A 26,231-nucleotide genomic window follows, 5' to 3' on the forward strand; every position below is an offset into this window, starting at 1 on the left:
GTGATGGAAACAGGATGTTTCGGGAAAATGTTATAAATGCCGAAAAATCATTTGTTTGTTCGGTAAAATGTATTATGCGAGAAATGGCTGTGGACGACTTGGGAAACCATACAGTTTATTAGGCTACGGATGAAATCCACAGGGTGGTGAAAGTGCATGGTGATCTTGATGGTCCTTTCCAGTAAATATCGAGGGTCTGATTCTGGTTACATGAGGATCGATGCCTCACTGCTATTTGACCCCCAAAAAATATTCTCGCTGTTATCTGTAATAATATCATCACGTAGACTTGCCTACCTGCACTGTATCTGCGAGTTGTTGACTACAGCACACATGCCATGACTAGAGTCGGCACATTTGTTTTTTATTTTTTGTGTTAAACCTTTATTTAACTAGGAAAGTCAGTTAAGAACATTCTTATTTACAATGACGGCCTAGCAACAGTGAGTTAACTGCCTTGTTCAGGGGCAGAACGACAGATTTTTACCTTATCAGCTCGGGGATTCAATCTAGCAACCTTTCAGTTACTGGCCCAACGCTCTAACCACTAGGCTACTTGTCGCCCCAAAAGCACTGAACCAGTCGTACGTGATGTGATCATGGTTCAAGACTTCTAATACATTTCTGTCATGGTTTCACCTGTCACCAGAGGGCGGCAGAGACCATCCTTGAGACATTAACGACACTCAGGTGTGTCCTATTTACTAATTATGATTTCCCTGTTAAAAGAGGTGTGTTTTCTGTTGTTCTTTTCTGAAGCGTGTGCGTTTGTCTCCTGAGTGAGTTTGAGACTTAGTGTTTGTTGTTTTCCCAGTGTTACTGTGATCCTTCCGTTACCGTTTCTCAGTAAAGTATTATGCTTATCCTTAACAACTGATTCCTCGTCTGGTCTCATCTCTGCACCTGGTCCAACCTCACCATATCACAGCAAGCTTCAGCCTACAACATGGACCCAGCAGAGGTCAGTCAGGTCAAGAATATTGCAACCCACCAAGGAGCACTGCTGGGGCGGCAGCAAGAACAACTCTTCCAGATATCAGAAAACCTCCGGGCAATTACCGACTCCCTCCAACCACAGTTCAACCCCAACCCAGGAGTAGCCAATGCCCAAGTCTCATCACCCAGTGCTACAGGCGTTGCCGTAGTTCCTCCAGGGAACCTGCACCGGGAACCCAAGATCCCAGCCCCTGAGTGGTATGACGGCCACCCTGGAGGATGCAAGGGGTTCCTCACCCAGTGCTCTCTGGTGTTCAAGCTACTGTCCTCCTCGTTCCACACCGATAGCGCCATTATCGCCTATATAATCTCTCTACTCTCTGGCAAGGCCCAGGGGTGGGAAATGGCAGTGTGGGAACAGCAGCCACCATCCTGCAGCTCCATATTAGCCTTCGCTGCGACAAGTCTTCGACCACCCAGTCGGCGGACGAGAAGCGACCAGCCGACCGTTCAACATCCGCCAAAGGGCCAGACCAGTGGCTGACTTCACCATTGAGTTCCGCACCCTCACCGCTGAGAGTGGATAGCTTTTCACCAGGGGTTGTCTAACTCCATTAATTAAGGATGAACTGGCCTCTCGGGAACTGGGAGAGGACTTCAAGTCCCTGATAATGTTGGCAATCAGGATAGCTGGCCGCCTCCGAGAACGCGTGAGACATCGCATTTTTGACACCACCCCAGTACCCTGGTTTTCTGAGCATCCCAAGCCCCCGAACCCAGCATTGAGAAGCCCATGCATAAGAACTTGGTCTCCATTCAAGAAGCCAGGAGGTTGAACGCTTGCCAGGCTAGGTGGGCTCTGTTTTTTAACAGGTTCAACTTCACTAGCTTATCGCCTGGGATCCAAGAATCAGAAAGCAGATGCCTGTCCTGCCAACACGATGTCTCTAACGAGGAGTGGGACACCAAGCTCATCATGCCCAGCTCCCGCATTGTGGCTCCTGTGTTATAGAGTATAGAGATCTCGGTACGACAAGCCCAGACCCGAGATCCTGACCCCGGCGGGGGTCGCACTAACAGACTTTATGTTCCGCGATCAGCCCGTTCTCGAGTGCTAAAATGGGGACCCTCCTCTAAATTAACTGGGCTTCCAGAATTTAATTGGACACTGGAGTTCCTTAGGCGGAAATTCTGGTGGCCCAACATGATTGAGGATGTGTTTCACCTGTGCCCAAAGCAAGTCCTCATGACAGCAACAGGCTGGGTTGCTGCAACCTCTGCCCATCCCCAGCCGGCCCTGGTCCCACCTGTCCATGGACTTTATCACAGGGGTACCTCCATCCCAAGGTCTTAACACTATCCTGGTAGTCGTTGATCGGTTCTCCAAGGCAGCCGATTTCATTGCCTTACTCAAGTTGCCCTCAGCGAAGGAGACCGCTGATCTCATGTTTACCCATGTCTTTCGACTACATGGACTTCCCCAGGACATTGTCTCGGATCGTGGGCCCCAGTTCATTGCACGGTACTGGAAAACCTTCTGACCCTGTTGGGGAAATCGGTGAGTCTCTCCTTGGGGTTCCACCCACAGTTGAATGGGCAAACAAAGCGGGCCAACCAGGAGTTGGGGGAGTTCCTCCACTGTTTCATCTCCACCCAGGCCAGCAACTGAAGCAAGTTCCTTGTCTGGTCGGAGTATGCTCACAACATACTGCCAAACTCGTCCACTGGACTGTCGCCATTCGAGTGTCAGTTCGGGTCCCCCCCCCCCCCCCCGTTTCCTGAACAAGATGCCGAAGCAGTGGTGCCATCAGCCGAGGCGTTCCTTCGACAATGTTGACTCACCTGGATCAGAGCGCGATCCTCCTTACTCTGTTCATCTGCCCGACACCAAAACGAGGCAAACCGGCACTGAAAGCCTCTTCGGCTCCTCCAACCGGGTCAACAAGTGTGGCTGTCCACCTGTGATCTTCCCTTAAAGGTGGACTTGCAGAAGCTCGCTCCATGCTATGTAGGACCATTCAAGATCCTGAGTCGCATCAACCCGGTCACCTATCGTCTCCAGCTTCCCAGGTCTTTAAGGGTCTGTCCATCCTTCCATGTCTCCCGTCTCAAGCTGGTAACGACCAGTCCTTTCTCTTCCCCCACACCTGCCCCTCTGCCCCCTCGACTTGTCAATGGTCGCTCGGCCTACACGGTCCGGCGCCTGTTGGAGGCTCGTCAGGTTCAAGGCACCCTGCAGTACCTGGTGGACTGGGAGGGCTACGGCCCGAGGAGCGGGCGTGGGTGCTTGCCCGGGACATCCTGGATCCAGGACTCATTCGGGACTTCAACCAACTATGTGGTGGTCGCCCTGGCTCTGCGGCTGGGGCCGCACCTAGAAGGGGGGTACTGTCATGGTTCCACCTGTCACCAGGGGGCGGCAGAGACCATCCTAGAGACATTAACGACACTCAGGTGTGTCCTATTTACTCATTATGGTTTCCCTGTGAAAAGAGGTGTGTTTTCTGTTCTTTTCTGAAGCCGTTTGTCTCCTGAGTGAGTTTGAGACTTAGTGTTTGTTGTTTTCCCAGTGTTACTGTGATCCTTCCATTACCATTTCTCAGTAAAGTATTATGCTTATCCTTAACCACTGATTCCTCGTCTGGTCTCTTCTCTGCACTTGGTCCAACCTCACCATGTCACACTTTCTTCCTGAATGGAGAGTTCTATTTATTTGCGGCGTGTGTTAACCATCAGAGTGTTTTGGAGATTCCCTTCCACGTGTTGCAATCTGAGTGTAACAATGACACTGAGTTGAGAAGCAGGTGCAGGTGAAACATTTAATAAAAAAACAAACATGAAAACGAGACAGCGTAACAGTAGCGATATAGCATGAACACAGGAACAATACCGACTGAGCAAGGAACCCAAGGGAGTGACAGATGAAGGGAAGGTAATCATGGAGGTAATGGAGTCCAGGTGAGTATCCTAACAATCTGCAGGTGCGCGTAATGATGGATGCCAGGTGTGCGTATTGATGAATAAAATCAAAACAAATGTTATTTGTCACATGCGCCGAATGCAACAGGTGTAGACCTTACAGTGAAATGGTTACTTACAAGCCCTTAACCAACAATGCAGTTTTAAGAAAATGCTAAAAAAGTATGAGATAAGAATAACAAATAATGAAAAAGCAGCAGTAAAATAACAATAGCGGGACTATATACAGGGGGTACCGGTACAGAGTCAATGTGCAGGTGTTGAGGTAATTAGGTCATAGATAATAACAGAGAGTAGCAGCAGTGTAGAAGGGGGGGGGGGGGGGGGGGGGTCAATGAAAATAGTCTGGGTAGCCATTTGATTAGATGTTCAGGAGTCTTATGGCTTGGGGGTCGAAGTGTTTAGAAGACTCTTGGACCTAGACTTGGCACTCCGGTACCGCTTGCAGTGTGATGGCAGAGAGAACAGTATATGACTAGGGTGGCTGGAGTCTTTAACAATTTTTAGGGCCTTTCTCTGACACTGCCTGGTATAGAGGTCCTGGATGGCAGGAAGCTTGGCCCCGGTGATGTACTAGGCCGTACGTACTACCCTCTGCAGTGCCTTGCGGTCGGAGTCCGAGCAATTGCCATACCAGGCAGCGATGCAACCCGTCAGGATGCTCTTAATGATGCAGCTGTCAAATCTTTTGAGGATCTGATCTTTTCAGTCTCCTGAGGAGGAATAGGTTGTCGTGCCCTCTTCACTACTGTCTTGGTGTGCTTGGACCATGTTTGTTTGTTTGTTGGTGATGTGGATGCCAAGGAACTTGAAGCTCTCAACCTGCTCCACTACAGCCCCGTCAATGACAATGGGGGAGTGCTTGGTCCTCCTTTTCCTGTAGTCCACAATCATCTTTTTTGTCTTGATCACGTTGAGGGAGAGGATTTTGTCCTGGCACCACACGGTCAAGTCTCTGACCTTCTCCCTATAGGCTGTCTTATCGTTGTCAGTGATCAGGCCTACCACTGTTGTGTTATGTGCAATCTTAATGATGGTGTTGGACTCGTGCCTGGCCATGCAGGAAGTACAGGAGGGGACTGAGCATGCACCCCTGAGGGGCCCCCGTGTTGAGGATCAGCGTGGCGGATGTGTTGTTACCTACCCTTACCACCTGGGGGCAGCCTGTCAGGAAGTCCAGGATCCAGTTGCAGAAGGAGGTGTTCAGTCCCAGGGTCCTTAGCTTAGCGATGAGCTTTGAGGGCAATATGGTGTTAAACGCTGAGCTGTAGTCAATGAATAGCACTCTCACATAGATGTTCCTTTTGTCCAGCTGTGAAAGGGCAGTGTGGAGTGCAATAGAGATTGCATCATCTGTGGATCTGTTGGGGTGGTATGCAAATTGGAGTGAGTCTAGGGTTTCTGGGATAATGGTTTTGATGTGAGCCATGACCAGCCTTTCAAAGCATTTCATGGCAACAGACGCGAGTGCTACGGGTCGGAAGTAATTTAGGCAGGTTACTTTAGTGTTCATGGGCACAGGGACTATGGTGCTCTGCTTGAAACATGTGGTATTACACACTCAGACAGGGAGAGATTGAAAATGTCAGTGAAGACACTTGCCAGTTGGTCAGCGCATACTCAGAGTACACATCCTGGTAATCTGTTTGGCCTTGCGGCCTTGTGAATGTTGACCTGTTTACAGGTCTTACTCACATCAGCTGCGGAGAGAGTGATCACACAGTCATCCGGAACAGCTGATGGTCTCATGCATGTTTCAATGTTACTTGCCCCGAAGCGAGCATAGAAGTTTTTTAGCTCGTCTGGTAGGCTCGTGTCACTGGGCAGCTCTCGGCTGTGCTTCCCTTTGTAGTCTGTAATAGTTTGCAAGCCCTGCCATGTCAGACTGAGGGACACCTGAGAGAGGCAAAGCCTGAAACCTTTTGTCGTCTTCACTCCTTTGTGTACCGAGCTCTGGTTGCGAGCTTGGTTTCTTGGTTGGGTAGTCATGCTGTAGCGCCTGACCGTTCTGGAATTCTTCCAAATGGTACCTAAGGGTGGTATTCCTCTGCATGGCAGAGTCCACTTGGGCGCTTAGTGCGACACTCACGTGTCTAGATTAAGTACTCTGTCTCCATTCGGCCTCATACTTGTCTGTCATGGTAGAGGTCTTGAGTGCAGAGTGAGCGATTCAGTGATGAGATTTCCTCCGCTTGCTTAGAAATATATATTTTTTCATCTTTCTCGCCTTGGTTCTCTCTCATCAATAATTTGATCAGCAACTTCAATGAGTTCCTCTGTTTTTTCATCTAACTTGGTCATGGTGTTCATTAATTGAAAGTTTGGTTTGCAGCATTTGGACTAGAACATTACTGCTTTGAGTGTTGTTAATCAAAACTGCATGCATGTTATCAAGTTGTGCGCCCCTGTTTGTAGATAACTCGTCAGATTTATCTAGTTTTGCGTGGAATTCATCGTATTTAGTTTTGGCTAAATTGAGTTGTTCCTGTAGAAGATGAGTTTGTTGAAGAGTTTGTGCTCGTTCGTCGTCATAAGTTTCTGTTATTACTTTTAATTGTTCAGTTTTCAGAAGTAGTTCCACGGCTAGCAGTATTTTCGTCATTAGTTTCCCGGTTCTCTCCACCTGTCCCTTCATGTCAACCGTTTCTTGCTCATGCTTATGCTGTGCACTGCTGTACTCTGCTGGCGGCCATACATCAGGGATAAACTGGAGAGAACCTTTACAAGGCCTGTGCCTGATGATCTATTTTGTAGGGCGTCTGTCGCAATTTCTGCTGTTTTCTTGCTTATGGCATAGTTTGGGTTTATATTGCTGCTGAGGTCAGTGATCAATCTGTCCATGGGTGCAGGTTCACTAATTAGCTTGGGAATGGGGGCCACCCCCTCTGACAGCTTGCACATTATTATAGAAACAATATGTATATTTTGGGGTTTTGAATCATTGGAAGCTGCAAAAACGATTTGAATCTATTTATAGACATTAATGAATTGTCAATACTGGATCAGTAATGTGGGAGTTGGACGTCAATGATTTTGCAAAAGCAAATTTAATTGATTAATCAATGTTAATAATTAATCATACCTTTATAGTCTATCTGAGAATTAACCTTTAATTAACCTGAAAGCGTCACTGTATCTAAGTTAATGTGGAAAAGTGTCAAATGTCTCATTGGTAGGAACAATTTCATTTGGTCCTTATCCAAATGATCAGCCTGGTAAAAGGTTTGTTTGGCTATTTAACTTCCTTCGAATGAGACAATGATTTCCAAAAAGTTGAGATTGGTTGGATATTATTGAAGTGTAACCAGTTGTTACAAATGTGAGAAGACATTGGCCCTCACATTAGAATTTTTTCAAAACAAAATTACTGCCGATTCTTCACCAGAAGGGGTCACTCACCCCTGAAAGCTGAACTCACAAGGGATTCCAGCAGAGGTGGGACTTCCATCACCCAAGGCACAGGGTTCCACCGTGAAAGCGAAAATCATACGGGATTCCTGCAAAGTGCGGAATTCTGATTTGAACAAAGGAAAATGGCTGCTCTCCCTTTGTTAGCTTAGCATCTAATGCAAAGCTAGCCATCCTTGCACAAGAATGTTAACTTCTAAGCAGACCCAGGGTCCCCTTCAATACGGGACCAGGGTTTTACTTACGACATCTCGCGTAAAACCCAATGGGTGTTTTTTCTGGTGATGTTATCGGAACTCGCGATAACATAAATACTCAGTGTATACTCACGCTTCTGAAGCGCGATAGACAGATATAATACTCCGCTTTGGCCAAACAAATATATCGTTAATCCTTAAATCGGCTGGGCCATATGTCCTAGCTCTAGGAATTAATACTCCACCATCTACACTGATCCTTAATCAGTATGCAACACCGGAGGCAATCTTTCTAGTACCTCAAAAGGAATCTCACACACACTCACTCTCAACGGTAATCCTGCCTATAGCTCCAATGTAATCTGCTACACAATTCATAAAGACTGCAAGACCTAATTCTGTTTTAGATGCCTCACACTGGGCACCAATATGTCATGACTTTACTTTCATGAATATGACTGTTATTTATTTAATCCACTAACTATGTTAAACTGTAACCCGATTAAATTAATCATGTAACAATTAACTCATTAGGATTTGGGGCACTACGGAAGAGGTTGTTTAAAGAGTTACCATCTCCCGAATTAAACTCTATAAGGTATATATCTATTTCATCAAAAAACAGTCATCTTATTAATCATGATCTCTTATCATATCATCCTTCTGACCAGTCATTTTGCATTTATTTTATTTCACCTTTATTTAACCAGGTAGGCTAGTTAACCTGTTTGGGATAGGGGGCAGTATTTTCACGGCCGGATAAAAAACGTACCCAATTTAATCTGGTCACTACTCCTGCCCAGAAACTAGAACATGCATGTAATTAGTAGATTTGGATAGAAAACACTCAAGTTTCAAAACTGTTTGAATGGTGTCTGTGAGTATAACAGATCTCATATGGCAGGCCAAAACCTGAGATGATTCTACACAGGAAGTGCCCTGTCTGACAATTTGTTGTCCTTCTGTAGCATCTCTATCGAAAATGCAGCATCTGTGCTGTAACGTGACATTTTCTAAGGCTTCCATTGGCAGTCTCTGGGCGAAGAACAGCAGGATAATTTGTTAGTGGTCAGCCTGGGAACAGTGACACTGGAGATGCGCGTCCACGAGACTACTCCATTTTTTTCTTTCAGCCTTTGAATGAATACAACGTCGCCCGGTTGGAATATTATCGCTATTTTATGAGAAAAATAGCATAAAAATGTATTTTAAACAGCGTTTGACATGCTTCGAAGTACGGTAATGGAATATTTTGAAATGCGCTCTCGCGTCACCCTTCGGATAGTGACCTGAACGCACGAACAAAACGGAGCTATTTGAATATAACTATGGATTATTTGGAACCAAAACAACATTTGTTGTTGAAGTAGAAGTCCTGGGAGTGCATTCTGACGAAGAACAGCAAAGGTAATCCAATTTTTCTTATAGTAATTCTGAGTTTAGTGAGCACCAAACTTGGTGGGTGTCAAATTAGCTAGCCTGTGATGGCCGAGCTATCTACTCAGAATATTGCAAAATGTGCTTTTGCCGAAAAGCTATTTTAAAATCTGACACCGCGATTGCATAAAGGAGTTCTGTATCTATAATTCTTAAAATAATTGTAAACACCATGGGACCCCACGCAGCGGTATGACGGCTGCGTGGGGTCCCATGGTGTTTATACTTGCATACTATTGTTTGTACAGATGAACGTGGTACCTTCAGGCATTTGGAAGTTGCACCCAAGGATGAACCAGATTAGTGGCTGTCTACTATTCTGAGGTCTTGGCTGATTTCTTTAGATTTTCTCATGATGTCAAGAAAAGAGGCACTGAGTTTGAAGGTAAGCCTTGAAATATATCCACAGGTACACCTCCAATTGACTCAAATGATGTCAATTAGCCTATCAGAAGCTTCTAAAGCCATGACATAATTTTCTGGAATTTTCCAAGCTGTTTAAAGGCACAGTCAACTTAGTGTATTTACATTTCTGACCCACTGGAATTGTGATACAGTGAATTATAAGTGAAATAATCTGTTTGTAAACAATTGTTGGAAAAATTACTTGTGTCAGGTACAAAGTAGATGTCCTAACTGACGATAGTTTGTTAACAAGAAATTTGTGGAGTGGTTGAAAAACGAGTTTTAATGACTCCAACCTAAGTGTATGTAAACTTCCGACTTCAACTGTATGTTCATATAAAGGTAGTCAATATAACTTGGAACGTAACATATGTTGAATCCGCTTAAAAAAGATGCCAAGTTCTATGGGGGTAAAATAAGGATGATATTTCATGATAATGTACAGTACCAGTCAAAAGTTTGGACACACTCTTGGCATTCTCTCAACCAGCTTCATAGTCACCTGGAATGCATTTCAATTAACAGGTGTGCTTTGTTAAAAGTTCATTTGTGGAATTTCTTTCCTTCTTAATGCGTTTGAGGTTATCAGTTGTGTTGTGACAAGGTAGGGGTGGTATACAGAAGATAGCCCTATTTGGTAAAAGACAAAGTCCATGTTAGGGCAAGAACAGCTCAAATAAGCAAAGAGAAACAATTTACGACATGAAAGTCAGTCAATCTGAAAAATTTCAAGAACAAGTTTCTTAAAGTGCAGACGCAAAAACCATCAAACTCTATGATGAAACTGGCTCTCATGAGGACCGACACAGGAAATGAAGACCCAGAGTTACCTCTGCTGCAGAAGATACGTTCATTAGAGTTAACTGCACCTCAGACTGCAGCCCAAATAAATGCTTTACAGAGTTCAAGTAACAGACACATCTCAACATCAACTGTATAGAGGAGACTGCATGAATCAGGCCTTCATGGTCAAATTGCTGCAAAGAAACCACTACCGAAGGACACCAATAAGAAGAAAAGACTTGCTTGGGCCAAGAAACACAAGCAATAGACATTAGACCAGTGGAAATCTGTCCTTTGGTCTGATGAGTCTAAATTAGTGATTTGTGAGACGCAGAGTAGGTGTGTGGTTCCCGCATGTGTGGTTCACACTGTGAAGCATAGAGGAGGAGGTGTGGGGGTGCTTTGCTGGTGACACTGTGATTTATTTAGAATTCAAGGCACACTGAACCAGCATGGCTACCACAGCATTCTGCAGCGATACGCCATCCCATCTGGTTTACGCTTAGTGGGACTATCATTTGTTTTTCAACAGGACAATGACCCGACACACCTCCAGACTGTGTAAGGGCTATTTGACCAAGAAGGAGAGTGATGGAGTGCTGCATCAGATGACCTAGCCTCCACAATCACATGACCTCAACCCACTTTAGATGGTTTGGGATGAGTTGGACCATAGAATGAAGGTAAAGCAACCAACAAGTGCTCAACAAATGTGGGAACTGCTTCAAGACTGTTGGAATAGGCATTCCAGGTGAAGCTGGTTGAGAGAATACCAAGAGTGTGCAAAGCTGTCATCAAGGCAGTGGGTTGAAGAATCTAACATATTAAATATATTTTGATATGTTTAATACTTTTTTGGTTACTACATGATTCCATGTGTTATTTCATAGTTTTGATGTCCTCACTATTATTCTACAATGTAGAAAATAGTAAAAATAAAGAAAAACCCTTGAATGAATAGGTGTGTCCAAACTTTTGACTGGTACTTTCTATAGGGGACAAGAATACTTTTGACTGGTACTTTCTATAGGGGACAAGAATACCGCCTTTCGCCAAACACACATATCGCTAAACGATTACTGGTACAGTTTCAACATGATGATCCTCTCCTCATTTCGACCCACATAATGCACATGCATCAATATTATCTAGGAGGCACCTGTTTGAACACTAGTTAGGTTTCCATCCAATCGGTGACAGACTTTCATGCAAATGTAACAAAATATGCATAAAGAAAATATGCACATTTTCCCACCAGTGGTGTGTTTCCACCAAACGGACTTGTTGTGGGTAGAAATCAGTGTGTGATGATGTAGTCCACACAAAATGTAATTATTCGCTTAAGTTTTCATGTATCGAATAAAAATCAAAAGTTCTATTTGTTTCCTTTGCATTTTCAACTTTACCCATAGTTTTATCACAAAAAGTGTTGCGTTAAATAGCAAATGTGGTTCCCATCAGCTCCAGAGTGGCGCAGGAATCTAAGGCACTGCATCTCAGTGCAAGAGGCGTCACTATAGTACCTGTTTCAAATCCAGGCTGTATCACATCCGGTTGTGATTGGGAGTCTCATAGGGCGGCACACAATTGGCCCAGCGTCGTTGGGGTTTGGCCGGAGTAGGCCGTTATTGTAAATAATATATTTTTTCTTAACTGACTTGCCTAGTTAAATAAAGGTTAAATAAAATATAGAGTACTTCTTGGCGACAAACTCCCGTCTCAGACAATCACTGGTACAGCTGATTAGCTGTCCTGGGTTAAATATCTCAAAGTCTTCAAACCATCCCATCTTACTACGAGTCTCAAATCAACGTAGTACACTACACTAATCGCCCCACTGGAGCGAATGGAAGAGTCAACTCTATTTATTTTTTCCAAACGGGCGGTTCGTGTGCAAACTATATCATTGTGAGAATAGTTATAGAATGTGTCCAAGATAAGTAAGTTAGTATCTCTCTCTCTTGGGCATTATGAAAAACAGCCTTCATTGAGAGGAGGGGAGGCTATGCTTGGTTTTTAATCAAATTAAAATAAATGGGGGAAAAATGCACATCTCTTTTGCTCCATGCGCATACAGGCATTGTGCATCACGGCTGGATAGGCTGTGCTTCCAACGTCAAAATCCATGCCATAACCGCTATGACCAGCTTTTGGTTGGTCTTAAATATCCCCACCAGCGCTGCCTGAAATTGGCACGTTGGCACATGTTTTAAAAGACACACCTCAGATATTGCCACCCCTCCCACCTCAGCGCACAAAGTCCTTCGGGTTAGGTTGAGGGTTAGAATTAGGGTTATCGTAAGGGTTTGGTTAGGGTAAAAAGTCCTCACAAGTAAAGTAATACAGAGCTGTGTGTGTATGTTTGTATGTGTGTCTGAGTGAGACAGACCAGGAGACTCTCTCTCTGATTTATTTTTCCCCCTTCCCCCCTCTCTCTCTCCCGCCATCCCTCTGTCTGTCCCCCTGAGCTAAATTCTATTCCCTGCCAATCTGGCATTAAAAGCTTCCTTTGCGTCAGATATGAGATGCCCTACATCTGTGTATGTGAAATGTGCTTTCATTCAAGGAGCATGTGTATGAGGTTTAAAGTATGTCAAATCCCCCATCTGACAGAAGCAAGAACATCAGCGGACCTGAGGGGGCTATCTTTTGAGTCTGTCACTCACAATATGAACCAGTCAGGATTGGGGATAGTTACAGAAAGAGAGAATCACAGCTTTGGGTTACTACAGTCAAATATCCAGATAGCTCATATGTGACTCATTTCAGGAAACTAAGCGTATGTCGTGCGTCACTACTTCACAGCAGAGCCATTTGAACATAAACTTAATTTTTTTAATCAAAATGCGTTTTTGGGCAGAAATGCTTTCTGGAACATGTGAACTTTCATGTGCCTTAATAACAAACTTGCATGCCATTTGTAAATACATTTGCCATCTGGAAATAAAATTGTTAAATTACGAACTGAGTCGAAAAGAGAACACACAGAAGGCTGTTATATAAAACACCTGTCTCCGGATTACCACTTCAAACTAAGGCAACTATGGCATCCGTGACAGAGAGGGAGAAGTGTCTATGTATACGGGTAAGATAGTCTAGCTAGCTACATTTTCAGATGTTACACGTTTGTAATTTTGTCAGAAAGTCATTTTCATTTCAAGTTAAAGTGTACTGTTAGCTATCTAGCTAACGTTAGCTGGCTGGCTCGCTAGCTAATGTTATGAGTATGATCTGTGTGGTAATATTATTAGTATCTCAGAGCCATTTGCATTGCTAGTCAATGTTAGCTAGAACCTGGTGGTTTAGCTACCTGCAGATTCATGCAGGGTAGTAACATAATGAGTTGGGATTATGGCTTGTTGTTTAGCTAGCTAGCTAGCTACATGTCTAAGCAAAAGACTCCACTATGCAAGTAACCATTTTAATAGAATGTTCATGATGTCACTGTGATAACTTTTGATAGTTATTCTGTGTTCTGGCACAGCTACGTCTAACGAATTTATGAACGCTCAACACCCGTTGAATATGGCCAGTGTCAGGAAACGTTTGCAAAAACGCGTAATTAAATTGTTGCAAGCAGCACAGTTGCAGTCACCAACGCTCTGGATAACATAAAAACAGCCTAACCAGCTCTGCTAGGGCGAGTAAAATACTCAGAGTGAGGTGTTCCCTCATTTATGTCTGGAAGTTAAAGTATGTCAACGTTAGCCAGGTAGCTTGGGTGCTTGACTGCAGAACGCTCGGATCAACCCTACTCCTCGACCAGAGCATCCAGTGTGCACTCTGAATGCTCAGAGAGCGAAACGCTCTGAATTTACGAACTGACAATCTGATAACGCTCTGAGTTTACAAACGCCCAGAGTGCATACTCTGGCACTCCAGATTGAATTTACAAACACACACGTAGTTTAAATCTACCTTTAGTCTTGAAATCTTTGGTTGTTTAAGTACATGGCCTCACATGTGAATCCTTAACTTCTTTGGGATGGGGGCAGTATTTTCACGGCCGGATAAAAAACGTACACGATTTAATCTGGTTACTACTCCTGCCCAGAAACTAGAATATGCATATAATTAGTAGATTTGGATAGAAAACACTCTAAAGTTTCTAAAACTGTTTGAATGGTGTCTGTGAGTATAACAGAACTCATATGGCAGTCCAAAACCTGAGAAGATTCCATACAGGAAGTGCCCTGTCTGACAATTTGTTGTCCTTCTGTTGCATCTCTATCGAAATACAGCATCTGTGCTGTAACGTAACATTTTCTAAGGCTTCCATTGGCTCTCTAAAGCCGCCAGAAAGTGGAATGGGGTGTCTGCTGTCTCTGGGCGAAGAACAGCAGCAGAATTTGTGAGTGGTCAGCCTGGGGACAGTGACACTGGAGATGCGCAGTCACGAGACAAATTTTTTTTTCTTTCAGCCTTTGAATGACTACAGCGTTGCCCGGTTGGAATATTATCGCTATTTTACGCGAAAAATAGCATAAAAATTGATTTTAAACAGCGTTTGACATGCTTCTAAGTACGGTAATGGAATATTTTGAAATATTTTTGTCACGAAATGCGCTCGCGCGTTACCCTTCGGATAGTGACCTGAACGCACAAACAAAACAGAGCTATTTGAATATAACTATGGATTATTTGGAACCAAAACAACATTTGTTGTTGAAGTAGAAGTTCTGGGAGTGCATTCTGACGAAGAACAGCAAAGGTAATCCAATTTTTCTTATAGTAATTCTGAGTTTAGGTTGTCCCATACTTGGTGGGTGTCAAATTAGCTGGCCGTGATGGCCGAGCTATGTACTCAGAATATTGCAAAATGTGCTTTCACCGAAAAGCTATTTTAAAATCGGACACCGCGATTGCATAAAGGAGTTCTGTATCTATAATTCTTAAAATAATTGTTATGTTTTTTGTGAACGTTTATCGTAAGTAATTTAGTAAATTCACCGGAAGTGTTTGGTGGGAATGCTAGTTCTGAACGTCACATGCTAATGTAAAAAGCTGTTTTTTGATATAAATATGAACTTGATTGAACAAAACATGCATGTATTGTATAACATAATGTCCTAGGAGTGTCATCTGATGAAGATCATCAAAGGTTAGTGCTGCATTTAGCTGTGGTTTTGTTTTTTGTGACATTATATGCTAGCTTGAAAAATGGGTGTCTGATTATTTCTGGCTGGGTACTCTGCTGACATAATCTAATGTTTTGCTTTCGCTGTAAAGCCTTTTTGAAATCGGACAGTGTGGTTAGATAAAGGAGAGTCTTGTCTTTAAAATGCTGTAAAATAATCATATGTTTGAAAAATTTTGAAATTTGAAATTTTCGGATTTTCGAGGACTTTAATTTCGCGCCACGCCCATCATTGGATATTGGAGCAGCTGTTCCACTAGCGGAACGTCTAGATGTAAGAGGTTTTAAGAGGGTGTGAATGATGCTGAATGGGTGTAGACAAAGAAGAGCTCTCCAGTAGGTGTATCAAAACATCCAAGGGACATTTTTCTCAAAAGTGAGGTTACAAGTGAATCAACTTTCAAAGCAAAATTACTCTCCCATTATTCCTCAACTGGGGTGTATGATATCCCATTTTTGAGCTCTGAATCTCTACTTTTATCCAATGTAAAAAACACAATTTCAAATTTTGTGTCGGACGTATTTGATACCATTCCACTCATTCCACTCCAGCCATTACCACAAGCCCGTGCTCCGCAATTAAGGTGCCACCAACCTCCTGTGTTTGGGAACACATGTTATAAATCATACATTACCAGCAGCACCAGGCACACTATACAGACACTGTACCGCGCTGCATTAATAACAAGTACGCACAGACACACAGTCTGTATCTTTCCCTTTCTCAACCAACCCCCCAGCACCGCAGGTACTGAACTCCATGTGCCGAAAAGAGAGAGAGAGAGAGAGAGAGAGAGAGAGAGAGAGAGAGAGAGAGATCGAGCGAGCATTGGCAATGTTAACATGTTTCCCATGCCAATAAAGCCCTGAAAATTGAATTGAAATTGAATTGAGAGAAGGAGAAAGAGAAAGAGATCAATGAAGGGTAGGTATAGTGCATAAATATAATAGGATACCTAATGTAAGTGGAGGATATGTGAATGTGAATAGAGAGACATGGAGATAAAGAAAAAATGAGACACAATGAACAGGAGTGAGAAGAGAGCAGAAAGTAAGACAGAGAAGCAGGAAGAATGAGTGAGAGGTTGATAGACAGGAATAGCCTACCCGTGAAAGAGAGAGGGGCAGAAAGGGCCTGGGTTAGGGGGGAGAGAGAGAGATAGAGAAAAAGAGCGATAAGAGAGAGAGGGCAGGCGGGAGGGTGTGTGCTAAAATAAGAGGCAGGCTCTTGTCAGCACTGTGACCTACTCATGCAGGACTGAGGAATTCTCCCTGTCGACCAGGACACATTCCTCCGGTCCTCAGACATTAACCCACTCGCTGCCGCCCTGTTGGGGTGGAGCGGGTTACACTGGCAGCCCTCACTGGCACTGGGTTGCACCATTGTACAACGCTCTACAATAGCAACTCATTATTTTTACGTTTTTATTTCTTTCTTTTTTATTGGATAGAGACAATAGCAGCCACAGTAAACGGCTAGACTACCACAGGCCACCACTAGCCACTTCATCAGTACTGTCCTGTGCACACATTCACCAAGCCTAGTTCTGCACACACAATAAATCAGCACATATATTGTATCTGAAAAGCCACTAATATACATATATTGAAGCATGATTAATTGTGATGCCTAAACTGACACGGCACACACTCAAACACAAACACAAACGCTGAAGGGAGCCTATACACATTTCTAAACGAACACAGTAAACAAGAATGGGTTGATCAGGTAAAGTGCATAGAATAACCAACTGAACCATTGAACTGGGTGTAGGTGTGCATATGGTGCTGCAAAAACACATTGTGACAATATCTGGATATGAAGGGCTCTATTGTGTCGCCAGGGCAGAATGTAGCTCTTATTCTGCTGGTGGGAATGGGGGACGGGGGTTTACAAAGACAAAAATGTAATGTGAAGCTTCTCAAAGCCACATGCACTCCTTTATACCCCTCTGCTTCTCCATGATTCCCTAGCAATTCACTACATACACTGCAGGATCAGGACATGACCAACTGGCAACCTCACCACTTGTAACTCAAAAATACAGTATGTCAAAGCTCAAACATGCAACCCGCATAGTACAAAAATCAAATGTGACATGAAATACCCATCACTGTAGAACATTATCATTAGTTTGTTATTTAGCTTCCTTGGTAGAACAACCTTAAAGGGAATCATTATAGGATGACTCAGGGAGTTGTAATTCAATTGTTCTGGTGGTAAATCAATGGGTCGACCGGTTCCGAGCTCGAAATGGCTGACCAAGTGATCCTCCTCACTGCTAGATGTTTGAGGAAAAATATGACCGATAGAGCACTTGATTCTATTCACATTCAGATGACTTCCCTGAAAGGTAAGTGAAGTATGATGGATGATTTGTGTTGGTTAGTTTTGAATTAAAATTAAAAGATCTCCTTACTTTCGGTGGGGGTAAAAACACCCAAACGTCATAGTTGAGTAAAAGTAAAGATACCTTAATAAAAAATTACTCAAGAAAAAGTGAGTCACCCAGTAAAATACTACTTAAGTAAAAGTCTAAAAGTATTTGCTTTTAAATAAGTAAATGTACCAGACAGCCTAATTTTCATGTTTTTTTAATTTACGGATAGCCAGGGACACGCTCCAACACTAAGATATAATTTACAAACAAAGCATGCTTAGTGAATCCGCCAGATTAGAGGAAGTAGGGATGACCAGGGATGTTCTCTTGATTAATATTTGAATTAGACCATTTTCCTGTCCTTCTAAGCATTCAAAATGTAAGAAGTACTTTTGGGTTTCAGGGAAAATGTATGGAGTAAAAAGTACATAATTTTCTTTAGGAATGTAGTAAAGTAAAAGTAGTCAAAAATAGAAATAGTAAAGTAAAGTACAGATACCCCAAAAACCTACTTAAGTAATGCGTTACACCACTGCTTACATTTCAGGTCTTGGGCTACATGGAATGGGAGTGGCAATGTTGGGTGCGTAGGTCAGGTTCTTTTGAAAACTTCCCGTTCTAGTTCTGTATGCTTGACTGCTGCTCCCCCGCTACCCCTGAAGAGAGGTAGCCTCTGTGTTCTCTATATTTGTCTTTCCTTGTCTGTTAGGCTGCCCATTGTTTTTACTGTACATCCACCTGTCTGTTTCCCAGTATGTCTATCTGCATGTCCGCTTACTGTATACAGTTGAAGTCGGAAGTTTACATACACCTTAGCCAATTACATTTAAACTCAGTTTTCACAATTCCTGACATTTAATCCCAGTAAAAATTCCCTGTCTTAGGTCAGTTAGGATCACCACTTTATTTTAAGAATGTGAAATGTCAGAATAATAGTAAAGAGTGATTTATTTCAGCTTTTATTTCTTTCATCACATTCCCAGTGGGTCAGACGTTTACATACACTCAATTAGTATTTGGTAGCATTGCTTTTAAATTGTTTAACTTGGGTCAAATGTTTTGGGTAGCCTTCCACAAGCTTCCCACAGTAAGGGGTGAATTTTGGCCCATTCCTCCTGACAGAGCTGGTGTAACTGAGTCAGGTTTGTAGGCCTCCGTGCTCGCACACGCTTTTTCAGTTCTGCCCACACATTTTCTATAGGATTGAGGTCAGGGCTTTGTGATGGCCACTCCAATACCTTGACTTTGTTGTCCTAAAGCCATTTTGCCACAACTTTGGAAGTATGCTTGTGGTCAATGTCCATTTGGAAGACCCATTTGCGACCAAGCTTTAACTTCCTGACTAATGTCTTGAGATGTTGCCTCAATATATCCACATCATTTTCCTGCCTCATGATGCCATCTATTTTGTGAAGTGCACCAGTCCCTCCTGCAGAAAAGCACCCCCACAACATGATGCTGCCACCTCCGTGCTTCACGGTTGGGATGGTGTTCTTCTGCTTGCAAGCCTCCCCCTTTTTCCTCCAAACATAACGATGGTCATTATGGCCAAACAGTTCTATTTTTGTTTCATCAGACCAGAGGACATTTCTCCAAAAAGTATGATCTTTGTCCCCGTGTGCAGTTGCAAACCATAGTCTGGCTTTTTTATGGCGGTTTTGGAGCAGTGGCTTCTTCCTTGCTGAGCGGCCTTTCAGGTTATGTCGATATAGGACTCGTTTTACTGTGGATATAGATACTTTGCTACCTATGTCCTCCAGCATCTTAACAAGGTCCTTTGCTGTTGTTCTGGGATTGATTTGCACTTTTCACACCAAAGCACGTTCATCTCCTTCCTGAGCGGTATGGCGGCTACGAGGTCCCATGGTGTTTATACTTGCTTACTATTGTTTGTACAGATGAACTTGGTACCTTCTGGCATTTGGAAATTGCTCCCAAGGATGACTTGTGGAGATCTAAAAAAAAAATTCTGAGGTCTTGGCTGCTTTCTTCTGATTTTCCCATGATGTCAAGCAAAGAGGCACTGAGTTTGAAGGTAGGCCTTGAAAACCAAGTTTTCCTCCATAATTTTTCCTGTGCTTAGCTCTATTCCGTTTATTTTACCCTAAAAAACTCCCTAGTCTTTGCTGATGACAAGCATACCCATAATGTGATGCAGCCACCACATTGCTTGAAAATATGAAGAGCGGTACTCGGTGATGTGTTGTTTTGGATTTGCCCCAAACATAACAATTTGTATTCAGGACATAAAGTTAATTTCTTTGCCACATTTTTTGCAGTTTTATTTTAGTGCCTTTTTGCAAACAGGATGCATGTTTTGGAATATTTTTTCTTTTGTACAGGCTTCCTTTTTTTTAACACTGTCATTTAGGTTAGTATTGCAGAGTAACTACAGAGCTCTCTGAAATTAGGTGTCCCCCTTGGTCAGTTCAGAGTAATGATCTCTATGTTGATACATTTATTTTTTCCTTAATATTTTTTGTAATTTTGTACATTGTATATGTTCGATGTATTTATGCAGGGCTCATCTGTAAAAGAGACCCTATTTATGACTTCCCTGTCAAAAAAAGGTTAAATAAAAAAATAAAAACTGTTAACCTATTCTCAGTTTTCTATCACAGCCATAAACTCTGTAACTGTTTTAAAGTCACTATTGGCCTCATGGTGAAATCCCTGAGTGGTTTCCTTCCTCTCCGGCAACTGAGTTAGGAAGGACGCCTGTATCTTTGTAGTGACTGGGTGTATTAATACACCATCCAAAGTGTAATTAATAACTTCACCATCCTCAAAGGGATATTCAGTGTCTGAATTGTCTTGAGTCAATAAGTATTCAAACCCCTTTGTTATGACAAGCCAAAATAGAGTAAAAATGTGCTTAAGTTTCATGGACACACTGTGTGCAATAGTGTTTAACATGATTTTTAATGACTACCTCATCTCTGTACCTCACACGTATATTTATCCCCCAGTCAAGCTGTCAATTTCAAACACAGATTCAACCACAAGTGTAATTAAAACTTCACCATCCTCAAAGGGATATTCAGTGTCTGCTTTAGGTGCCCTTCTTTGAGAGGCATTTGAAAACCTCACAGGTTTTTGTGGTTGAATCTGTTTTCGAAATTCACAGCTTGACTGAGGAACCTACAGATAATTGTATGTGTAGGGTACGGAGATGAGGTATCATTAAAAAATCATGTTCAACACTATTATTGTTAAACTAACTTATTTAGGCTTGCCATAACAAAGGGGTTGAATACTTATAGACTCAAGACATTTCAGCTTTTCATTTTTAATTCATTTGTAAACATTTCTAAAAACATAATTCCACTTTGACATTATGGGGTATTGTGTAGGCCAGTGACACAAAATCTCAATTTAAACCATTTTAAAGTCTGCCTGTAACACAACAAAATGTAGAAAAAGTCAAAGGGTGTGAATACTTTCTGAAGGCACTGTATCTCAATGAGTCAACCCCATCTACACACACACACACACACACACACACACACACACACACACACACACACACACACACACACACACACACACACACACACACACACACACACACACACACACACACACACACACACACACACACACACACACACACACACAGAGCCAGCCTGCAGAGGAAATCCTTAGGTCTGATCCAGTTAATGTATGATGCTGCGGTTGAATATCATCTCTTAAGTATGAGCAACACAACAGATTCACATACAGAAGTATGGAACTGATAGTGAGAGGAACATTGGGATGCTAAAACAATGGTACACATCGATGGTACATGTATTCCCTATATAGTGCACAACTTTTGACCAGAGCCCCCATACAGCTCTGGTCAAAAGTTGTGCACTACAAAGGGTATATGGTGCTATTTGAGACCTGACCTAAGAGAGCAAGATGTAGACAGATCAGAGCTATGGGCTTGTACAGTATGTATTTCTATTACATGTTTGGAATATCACATGAGCTGCTGGAGGGTGACGTTGTTCATATATTTGTTAAAATGTTCTATATGAGCCTAATGTGATGATGAATGATTTCCACATTTCTGAAATGGATGGATCTAGTAGATTTGATATCTGGTACAACTAAATATTATGATAATAATGTACTCTGTGGTATTTAGATGTGATGTCAACCTCCCTCTGAGACATACAGTATTCTTGTCATTTACAACCTGTCTCTTCCACTTCAAGCACAGGTATGTATTGTACTATAGGTGCTAGGATGGGGCCATCGAGTCCATGCCAGGGGTAGACCCATATAGTTCACTACCACTGATCATGAGCCTGCACCCCCATCCAGCCACTGTCACGTAAAGATTACATAACACCTAGGTCCCAATACAGTACACTGGCATTACCATCAACTACCTACAGGACTGAAATCAAAGGCGGTTTGTTGAGGTTGAGGAACATTCAGAGACATTGACTGTCTGACCAGGTGGATTTGAATCAAACCGGTGTACTGCTGGAGCATGGGATCCCCCCCTGACTGATGCTGCTGCAAACCCAGACGTTTGCCTCATGTGAACTTTGACATCAAAGACTTTTCCCCCCTCTTTCTTTAAAAGGCACAGGGAGGTCGTGGTGGTGCCAGGGCTGGAACGCCACTAAACAAAGGGACGTCCCACGTAGACTATTGAGATGATGTCTTCATTAATCAAATCAAGACATGTGAATTCATCCTGTAACTATGCATGAAACATGCGTAGAAATTAGGCCGCGTATTGTAGTCATACTGGTTCGACTTAAGCACATACTGTATATAAATCAACCACAGAGTAGGGAGGCAGGTAACACAGGGGAGGGAAGAGAGAAAGGGAAAGATACACTATATGACCAAAAGTATGTGGACACCTGCTCGTCAAACATCTCATTCCAAAATTATGGGCATTAATACGGAGTTGGTCCCCCTTTGCTGCTATAACAGCTTCCACTCTTCTGGGAAGGCTTCCCACCAGATGTTGGAACATTGCTGTGGGGACTTGCTTCCATTCAGCCACAAGAGCATTAGTTTGGTCGGGAACTCCTGTTTAGCGATTAGGCTTGGCTCGCAGTCGGTGTTCCATTTCATACCAAAGGTGTTCGATGGGGTTGAGGTTAGGGCTCTGTGCAGGCCAGTCAAGTTCTTCGACACCAATCTCGTCAAACCATTTCTGTATGAACCTCACTTTGTGCACGGGGGCATTGTCATTCTGAAACTGGAAAGGGCCTTCCCCAAACTGTTGCCACAAAGTTGAAACCACAGAATGGACTAGAATGTCATTGTATGCTGTAGCGTTAAGATTTCCCTTCACTGGAACTAAGGGGCCTAGCCCGAACCATGAAAACAGCCCAGACCATTACTCCTCCTCCACCAAACTTTATAGTTGGCACTGCAGGTAGCATTCTCCTGGCATCCGCCAAACCCAGATTTGTCTGTCAGACTGCCAGATGGTGAGGTGTGATTCATCACTCCAGAGAACGTGTGTCCACTGCTCCAGAGTCCAATGGCGGCGAGCTTTACACCACTCTAGCCGACGCACGGTATTGCACATGGTGATCTTAGGCTTGTGTGCGGCTGCTCGGCCATGGAAACCCATTTCATGAAGCTCCCGACGAACAGTTATTGTGCTGACGTTGCTTCCAGAGGCAGTTTGGAACTCAGTAGTGAGAGTTGCAACCGAGGACAGAGAATTTTTATGCGCTACGCTCTTCAGCAGTCTGCGGTCCCGTTCTTTAAGCTTGTGTGGTCTACCACTTTGCGCTAAGCAGTTGTTGCTCGTCCACGTTTCCACTTCACAATAACAGTACTTACAGTTGACCAGAGCAGCTCGAGCAGGGCAGAAATTTGACGAACTGACTTGTTGGAAAGGTGCGACTTTGAAAGTCACTGAGCTCTTCAGCAAGGCCATTCTACTGCCAATGTTTGTCTATGGAGATTACATGGCTGTGTAATCACAAAAACAGGTGTGATTGAAATAGCCGAATCTACTAATTTGAATGGGTGTCCACAGACTTTTGTGTATGTAGTGTATATCAGGCTGATGATGGAGAGGAGAAGGTGGGATTACATACTGGTACTGGACATACAATACATACGGATGGATTAGCAGCTGGGTAGAGCATATTTGGGTCTTTTTCTAACCAACAATCACATATCAATAACATATGTAGTGTGAATCGCCATTGCCTCACATGTCATTACATTAATATGACATGTGACGCAAAGTAATGAATGACCATGATATCTTTAAATTAACACAAGATACTGCAATTGCTATTGCTCTGTGTCGAAATTGTATGTACATACCAAGTCTCTCTCTTTACCAGTAAATATCACCACATCAAACAAGTTATCCCCAAAAATGCAGGAAAGATAATCAAACAAACTTTTTGAAACCGTTTAAGTGTTTCGGAACCAGTAGTTAATTTACCCCGATCTATTGATGACACCAGACCACATCTTGATTTGTGAATATTGTCTTTCAATACAGGAAGACAGACAGATTGAGGGGTACCCGGATGGAAGACGGGACAGAAAAGGGGAAAAGGATGGGAGGAGCATATAACAAAAAGAGAGAAGGGGCAACCCTATATTTCTATTCCCAATTCCCAATACCCATATTGTAATACTAAAATAATCAAACTTGGCTCTCATCAGCCAAGTTGACATGCCCTTCATGCCTCCTTTAACGCTTCATTATAACAAACAACATCCTTTCGATATATAACATGAAACGTGATTGGCACAACCCCACGAATGCGTAGGGAGTCACAGAAGAGTGATCCGCCATAAGAGTGATCCGCCAGGCACCTCTCACTCCAACCCCCCAGACCCAGTCTCCCTCTCTCTCTTTCTCCTCTGTGTGGACCCCCAAAACTGGATGCTCTAAATGCAGCCCCATCCAAAATCCCCATCTAAATGCGACCAAGGGTAATCCTACAGGGAGGCACTTAAGATAGCATATGTTAGAGAACAGCAGAGGGGAGAGAGTAAGAGAGAGAGGGAGATAGGGAAGAGAGAGAAGGAGAGAGAGAAGGGATAGGATGGGGGATTAGGATCCTAGGGAACACATTTTTCAAACAAAAATAAAATAGTTGAAAAATGGAGCAAGGCATGAGGAGGGCGGGAGAAAGGAGAATCTGAGAGAAAGAAAGCGATAAATGTATGAAGAGGAAAAAAGGATATGAACAGACACACAGAGGTGAGAGGGACATTGAAGGAATTAGAAAAAATGAGGAAAAGTGAGGGGGCAAAAAACACAAAAGCGATATAGAAAGTACCAGCACACGTTTAGGAGATAAGTCTTGTTCCTTCTCTTTTTTCGTTTTCTCTTTTTTTTCGTCCTTTTCCCTTGATTTTGACCCCTACTGGTCCCCCCTTCTCTTCTCTCCCTCTAATGTTTCTTGGTAGTGCCGGTACTCTCTCTCCTACCTCTCTTGCTCTCCCACAGAACATGCTCTCCATTTTCTCACTCTTTTTTTCTGCTGTCCCCTTTCATCTGTCCATTCCGTGAGCGTTTTCTTCTTTTCTTCGTCCTCTCTTCCAGAATGGGTATGTGAAGAAATTACTCAAAATGAACCGAATTTTACATTAAAGGTAGAGAGCAATTTTTTTTATAAAGAGCTAAAATAATAGGGAGGAGTAGATGCACAAATCAATTGGTAGCATGCAGTCTGATGCAGGGACAATCCAGGGCCTATGTTTTCAGGGGCGCTCTCTATGCAGAGGAGGGGTGAAATGGGACTCGTCTCACTGTACAAGAGGGAAAGACCCAAAGCAAGCAAAGCAAATAAAAAATAAAATAAAAAACTGAGCCCTGTGCTGGCTGCGGTCTCAGGCGAAAGTGGATAGTAGGCGTGTGAGGGAAGGAGTCAGTCCGGGTGTGTGTGAGTGTTCGTGTGTGTGCCTGTGTGTAAAGAGGTGGGAGGGGAGAAAAGGGAGAGCTAGCTAGAGCGAGACTGGGATTTCATGGTGAAATATCCAGGAGGGAGGGATAGAAGAGGAGGAGTGTGTTGTTGGGGAGAGAGGGAAGAGGAGGGGGCTGCTGGAATTAATTTTTTTCTCTCTCCCAGTATTCATTTTTTGTACTTCCATTTCTTCCCTCATTCCTGGGTTAATACATTTTCTCTCAGAAAGAGAGAGTAAGAGCACTGCTCTCTCCACTTTGTGTCCTGCCTCTTTTTGCCTCCCTTCCTCCTTGCTTACTTTCCGCTCAGTCTCCCTTTTATTCAGGCAGTTTTCTACACGTGCACTTGAACTCTAAATCCTGTCTGACATACCCTCCCCTTACCCTCTTTCTCTCGCGCGCACTTGCTCTCTCTGTCTCTGCCTGTCTCTCTCTCTCTCTCTCTCTCTCTCTCTCTCTCTCTCTCTCTCTCTCTCTCCTAGACAGAGGATTGAAATAGTGCTTGCAGGCTAAACACAAGAGAGAAATGGAGAGGGCGAGGGGGACAAAAAAGGGGAGAGAGATGTAAATAGAGGGAGGGGAAGAGGCTTAGAAGGGCTGATTCAGAGCTGAGGGTGGCTCTGTGTGTGTGTGTGTGTGTGTGTGTGTGTGTGTGTGTGTGTGTGTGT

The 26,231-nt window shown here is 43.3% G+C and overlaps 1 long non-coding RNA gene across 1 annotated transcript in view; it reads right to left on the reverse strand.

The window, feature by feature from the left end:
- Nucleotides 1-25,940, reverse strand: part of LOC106588246 (uncharacterized) — a 46,466-nt gene extending 20,526 nt beyond the window's left edge. Inside the window, exon 1 of the long non-coding RNA XR_001324611.3 lies at nucleotides 25,089-25,940. This is a non-coding gene — a long non-coding RNA (uncharacterized LOC106588246). The remainder of the gene's footprint in view (nucleotides 1-25,088) is intronic.
- Between the last annotated feature and the right edge of the window lie 291 nt (nucleotides 25,941-26,231).

The sequence above is a fragment of the Salmo salar genome, chromosome 27, assembly GCF_965601325.2.
Source record: "Salmo salar chromosome 27, fSalSal1, whole genome shotgun sequence".
In the NCBI taxonomy this organism is placed as follows: domain Eukaryota; kingdom Metazoa; phylum Chordata; class Actinopteri; order Salmoniformes; family Salmonidae; genus Salmo; species Salmo salar.